The sequence below is a fragment of the Triticum aestivum genome, chromosome 1D (assembly GCF_018294505.1).
Source record: "Triticum aestivum cultivar Chinese Spring chromosome 1D, IWGSC CS RefSeq v2.1, whole genome shotgun sequence".
In the NCBI taxonomy this organism is placed as follows: domain Eukaryota; kingdom Viridiplantae; phylum Streptophyta; class Magnoliopsida; order Poales; family Poaceae; genus Triticum; species Triticum aestivum.
In genome coordinates, this window is record NC_057796.1 from 37,045,481 (window position 1) to 37,052,680 (window position 7,200).

Below are 7,200 nucleotides of genomic sequence, written 5' to 3' on the forward strand. Positions count from 1 at the left end.
TCTGCTCACCGGCCGCCCTCGCAACGTGGAGGAATTCCCGGGGCGATTGCCCAAGACCCCTGGGGGCATAGGTTTAGTCCGGCGTACTAACCTCGCTATTAAGCCTAGGTTGGGTTGCGGCGTATTGTTTGGCCGAGGCCGGGCATGACCCAGGTAAGTGTGTCCGGCCGGATTTAAGAGAGCGTGGTGGGTAAGTTGGTGCACCCCTGCAGGGAAGAAAACATCTATCGATAGCCTGTCCTACGGTAAGGGACACTCGGAGTTGTATCCCGATCGATACAACTAGAACTGGATGCTGAGGCATGATTTGGATATGTTGCTTCGGGAGTCGAGAAAGGATCCCGTAGCGTTGATACAACAACATAAATATGACTTATGTTATAATACTCTACTCCCTCCTGTTGCTGCAAGATGGTGGTTTCCAGAAGATGCTAGTCTTCGATAGGACTAGCTTCTCCCCCTCTTATTCTGGCATTTCTGCAGCCCAGTCCACATATACAGCCTTCCTTTGATAATGTTGCATATGTAGTGTAGATCCTTGCTTGTTGAGTACTTCGGATGAGTACTCACAGTTGCTTTGCTTCCTCTTTTCCCCTTTTTTCCATTCTTCTCGGTTGTCGCAACCAGATGGTGGAGCCCAGGATCCAGACGACACCACCGACGACTACTACTACCCCGAGGGTGCCTACTACTACGTGCAGACCGCCGACGACCAGGAGTAGTTAGGAGGCTCCCAGGCAGGATGTCGTGCCTTCTCGATCGATGTTGCTTTTGTGCTAGCCTTCTTAAGGCAAACTTGTTTAACTCATGTCTGTACTCAGATATTGTTGCTTCCGCTGACTCTTGTGTTTTCGAGCTGATGTATTCGAGCCCTCGAGGCCCCTGGCTTGTAATATAAGGCTTGTATTATTTTATTTGTGTCTAGAGTTGTGTTGTGATATCTTCCGGTGAGTTCTTGATCTTGATCGTACACAATTGCGTGTATGATTAGTGTACGATTCAATCGAGGGCGTCACAAGTTGGTATCAGAGCCGACTGCCTGTAGGTAGCCCCCTTTCCAACTCCTTGGCCGAAGTTGAGTCTAGTCACTGAAAAACTTTTACTAACATTGGCTGTGTGTCCTACGGGCCCACGTCGCCATTGGGTGGTATTAGGATCTTTTACTCCTCGTCTATACTGTGGGGCTCTAATCTCTCTTCCATTTAGGTTAAACGAATTTACTAACTCTAATATTAGGATCCCGTGACCACATTCACCCAAAGTTGGATAAGCCGTAGTTATTCCTTAGAATAGTATTTTGAATAGTACACACAATGTCGTGTTGACTACTAAGTGGTATCCATCGTACCTTCATTATGCATGTTTCATCATGAATGATCCTTGTCTTTGCAAATGCTCAATGCTGAACTACCCCTTGTTACATGTTAGCAGGATGGTTAGACCCACTGGTCGTGGCCGTGGTGCCAACGATCCACCACCGCCCGAATTCTTTGCCGGAATGATGCAACAATTTGAGCTGAACCGTTAGTTCATGGTAGGAATGATGGCTCAGTTTTCTCGTCCGAACATGAATCAACAGCCAACCCCAGTAACTCTGCAGGACTTCATGCGCCTCAACCCAACTATTTACCGTAGCTCAACTCAGCCCCTTGATGCTGATGACTGGCTCCGCAACATCAAGTATGAAATGGAGTCTGCTAGTGTGTCCCTTGCTAGCTATGTCACCTTTGCATCATTCTTTCTGAAGGGTCCCACTGCTCAATGGTGGGACAGCCATAGGCGTACCCTGCCTACTGGGACGGTCATCACTTGGCCGGATTTCCAAGCTGCCTTTCGTGCCCGCTTCATTCCTCAGGGAATCATGGACAGGAAGAAGCGAGATTTCCGCAACCTCACCCAAGGCAACAAGTCTGTAGATGCTTATCAGCGGGAATTCTTGGACTTGTCCCGCTACGCTGAAGAAGACATTGCTACTGATGCTCGTAAGCAAGAGAAGTTTCGTGACGGACTTCACCCTGATATCAAGCTAGCACTACTCGTTCATGACTTTGCCGACTTAGCCACCTTGGTGAACAAGGCTATTCATGTTGAGACTGGTCTGCAGGAACACCAGGGATCCCTCAAGCGCAGCCGTGACGCTGGCTCATCTTCGGGCCCGTCAGCGCAGAAGCGTCAGATATGGATTCCCCATAACATGTATCGTCCAACTGCATCTGCACCAAGACAGTCTTATGCCGCACCGCGTCTGCCTCCACCCCCGCAGAGGCAGCCTCTTCGAACTGTACCACCTCGAGCTCCTGATCCCAATCCCAATGATGGTATGTGCTTCAAGTGTGGCCTTCCAGGTCACCGCTCCAGGAACCGTCCTCAGAATCAGAATCAGCTGGCTCTACCTTCTAATGCCCGTGGAAACAATCAGCCCCGCAACAACAATGCCAAGCCTTATGGTCGTGGGCAGGCTAACAACATTGATCTGAATGAAGCTCAAGACCAACCTGCTACTGTGATGGGTACTCTCCTTGTTAATTCATTACCAGCTGCTGTTTTATTCAATACAAGAGCATCACATTCTTTCATATCAGAAGATTTTGCATTCATGCATGGAATTAAATACGAAGAGATGCACATTCCATTAGTGGTAAACACCCCCGCGGGCCAATGTCGAACCACCATGGTTAGCCACAACGTCGTCATTGAGATTCAAGGATTAGAGTTCCATGCCTCTCCCATTATTCTGAAGTCTTCCAATATTGACCTCATTCTAGGAATGGATTGGTTGAAAGCACATACGCCTTCTATCGTTTGCGCCACTAAAACTGTCCACCTTCTGCACCCTTCAGATGAGATAGTAAGCTACAATGCTTGTCTGGTTCAAAACGCTGAAGCACGACTTTATGGCTTGAATGCGTTGAACGCAGCACCTCTTGAGGGGATTGAAAAGATTCTAGTTGTTCGCGATTTCCTAGATGTCTTTCCAGAAGAACTTCCAAGAATACCCCCTGCCCGGGCTGTCGAGTTCGTCATCGACTTGAAACCAGGCACCGTTCCTATTGCCAAACGACCCTACAAGATGCCACCTCATGAACTCCTTGAACTTAAGGAGGAAATCTACAAATCTCTTCGCAAGGGTTTCATTCGTCCAAGTTCCTCTGCTTGGGGACCACCTTCTCTCTTCGTCAAGAAGAAGGACGGAACGAACCGTTTGGTCCAAGACTACCATCCTATCAACCAAGCTACAATTCAGAACAAATATCCCCTTCCTCGAATCAATGATCTGTATGATCAACTGGCTGGTTCATCGATATTCTCTAAACTCGACTTGAGGTTGGGTTACCACCAGATCCGTGTTCGTGAAGAGGATATTCCAAAGACCGCATTTGTCACTCGTTATTGTTCTTACGAGTACACCGTCATGTCTTTTGGCTTGACCAATTGTGGCACCCCGGCTCAGAGCGACCGGTTTACCCTGCATTGCCAGCCCAGAGACCGTGTCTTCTGGCAACACACAACATCTTGGTATAGAAAACAACCGCTTTATTGATGCTAGCGGATCAGAGTTTATATTACAACAGATGTCGAGGCCAAGCGGCACGCACGGTGCGGCTAAACAATATGTACATAATTTAGTGAACATAAAGGGGCCTCGATCATGACAACTACGCGGCAGCGGAACAACGTCGTAGCGGAAGCTCCATAGCACGGGGACACCGATGTGGACACGATCTAGACCCGGACAACACTCCTTTCCAACGAGACTTTCCTGAAATCTGGCATGATACGCCAGGTCAGTACATTGAATGTACTTGCAAGCTCACAACAGGCATAATCATAATGACAAACAATATCATGATAATTAACCAATTAATAATAATGCAACACCATATGTCCAACATGCTGTGGTCATGCTCGAACGTCCCTCGGGACGGACTTACCAACCGTGATCATTTACGGATCACCAACAAATCGCCATCGTGGTCTTGACAAGAGTAACTCGTGATCCTTACGGCGATCACAACCACGACCAATATTTGGTCCCGAACATCTCGATGGCCTTTCCGCCATCATCAACAGTGCAAAGTTCATAACTTAGTGTGCAAATTTATTAAACGTTGACTCATGGTGGGACCTACTACAAGGCGTCCGTGACCGTGGACTCGGCTATCGATAGATTATACACTCTGCAGAGGTAGCACACTGTACCCACACCACGGAACCCATGGCCTCGCACTCCCATTCGGGTGGACCAACGACATTCCGACGAAACCCCTCCATTGCCATGACACTCTCCCGGCCACTCTGACCCAATCCCCAACGGGCTAGTCCTGGTGGCCCCGTGTCTACCAAAGACACAACGACCACCGTCGTGGCCAAAACGATCCCACTCGGGGACCCGGTACCATAATCTCAACAACGGGCACACAAGATTATGCCTGCTTACCGGGCCAGGGTAAGCATGCTCATAACCTTCCCTAGTTGGAGGCACCGACCAGAGGCATGTCAATGGACCGAATCAAGGCCTTCCCACAAAGGCAAATGTGGTTGCACTGGGAAAAACTCGATTGAGCGGCACCATGACCCAGTCAACGATATATTCAAGTTGAGTTATATTCAGGTTCAACTTAAAATGAAAATGACTGGTGTCATAGCATGCCATGAAATGCAATACTACACATGCATCACATATTAACGAAAATGACTGACGTCAACCATATTCACACTAAGCATAAACATCAACAACTTATATTACTTTCCTGGTCAGGGTAACTCTCACTTTAACAAGATATTTTGTAGCAAGTTTCATTATTTTTCTCATGCAAGAAAATAACTTCGATTAATTTCTCATATGCATAGCAAAATTTATACTATCATCACCACAAGCAAATCCTAATTTCTTTACAACCAAGTTAGGTTCAAACATTCTGTAAATCAAGCAAAATGGTAAACAAGCACTTAACAGAATATTTTCTAGCAAATTTTACTATTTTATTTGTGCAAGAAAATAACTTTAAGTAATTACTCATATGCATAACAAATCATTTTATCATTTGTGAAAGCCAAGGATACCCAAGTGTTTAAGTCCATATGAAAAGATTTAAAAATTCCAAATTTCAGAATAACTCCAAATGAAAATCAGGCAAATAAGAGGGGGCAAAAACCAGGCTGTCACACCAATGCTCCAGCCACATTCTCTCGTCTGATGAACTACATATTCATGGATTACCTTGACAAGTTCGTCATAGTCTATCTGGATGATATCCTGGTATATTCGAAGAACAAAGAAGAACATGCTGAACATCTTTGACTTGTTCTAGAGAAGCTTCGAGAACATCAACTTTATGCCAAGTATTCCAAGTGCGAATTTTGGTTACCCGAAGTCACCTACCTTGGTCATGTCATCTCCAAGGATGGTATTGCCATCAACCCAGCGCATTCAGGCTATTCTTGACTGGACCCCTCTGAAGACTGTCAAGCAAGTCAGAAGCTTTCTCGGACTAGCCAGCTATTCTCGCCGCTTTGTCGAGAACTTCTTCAAGATCGCCAAGCCACTGACCAATCTGCTTCACAAGGGCGTTAAGTTCGATTGGACAAACAAATGTCAGGAAAGTTTCTAGGCACTCAAGGACAAGCTGACATCTGCCCCAGTGCTTGCTCCCCCTGATTCTCGCAAAGACTTCGTCATCTATTGCGACGCTTCACGACAAGGATTAGGCTGTGTCCTAATGCAAGAGCATAGAGTGATTGCTTATGCCTCCCGTCAATTGTGTCCTCATGAAGAGAACTACCTAGTTCACGACCTCGAGCTTGCTGCGGTTATCTTTGCACTGAAGCTATGGCGACAGTACCTTCTCGGTAATCGTTGCGAGATCTTCACCGATCATCAGAGTCTGAAGTATGCGTTTACTCAGCCAGATCTGAACCTCCGTCAGCAACGATGGATGGAAGCTATTGCTGACTACAACTGCGATATATCCTATACCCCTGGCAAGGCTAATGTAATGGTCGATGCCTTGAGCCGCAAGTCTTATTGCAATAACCACATGGTTCATAAAGCTCAACCCCGCTTTTATGAAGAACTTTGCAAGTTGAACCTTCAACTAGTTCCACAGGGTTCTCTGAATAACCTTGTACTGGAAACAACTCTTCTGAAAGCAATTAAGTCTACTCAAGCCAAAGATGCTCATGTTGATTTGATGAAAAAGGATCTTGCCTTGGAGAAATCCAGAGATTTCTCACTTGGTGAAGATGGAACCTTATACTTCAGAGATCGCATTGTAGTACCCCGGTTCGAGCTTATGATAGAGAAGGTGATGAAAGAAGCGCATGACACCCCTCTCTCTATTCATCCAGGAAGTACCAAGATGTATCTAGACATCCGTCAGAAGTACTGGTGGTCTAAGATGAAGCAAGACATTGCTCAATATATTGAAGAATGTGACGTTTGTTGTCGCGTCAAAGCAGAACATCAGAAACCGGCTGGACTTCTACAACCACTTCCGATTCCTGAATGGAAGTGGGATAAGATTCAGATGGACTTCGTCACTGGCCTTCCCAAGTCTCAGAAAGGTAACGATGCTATCTTTGTCGCCATCGACCAATTCTTGAAGGTTGCTCACTTTCTGCCAGTCAAGGAGACTATCACTGCTAGTCAATTAGCAAACTTGTATATCTCCAGAATTGTGTCACTCCACGGCATTCCGAAGGAGATCAGTTCAGACCGCGGCAGTATATTCACTTTGAAGTTCTGGGATAGTTTCCAAGAGGCAATGGGAACTCATATTACCTGGAGCACTGCTTATCATCCCCAATCCCAAGGCCAAGTCGAGCGAGTCAATCAAATTCTTGAAGACATGCTTCGAGCTTGTGTTAATTCTTTCGGCAAGAAGTGGGAAGAATCTCTCCCTTATGCGGAGTTCTCTTATAACAATAGCTATCAAGCCAGCTTGAAGATGGCACCCTTTGAAGTGCTATACGGACGTAAGTGCCGAACCCCTCTGAATTGGTCAGAAACTGAGGAACGGACGCTCATTGGTCCAGACATTATTCAACAAGCTGAAGAGTAGGTTCGCATTGTCCGGGATAATCTCAAGGCGGCCCAGTCCCGCCAGAAGAGCAACTATGACCGGAAACACTGGGGTTCAACTTATCAACCTGGTGAACAAGCTTATTTGCGTGTCACTCCTTTGAGAGGCACTCATCGGT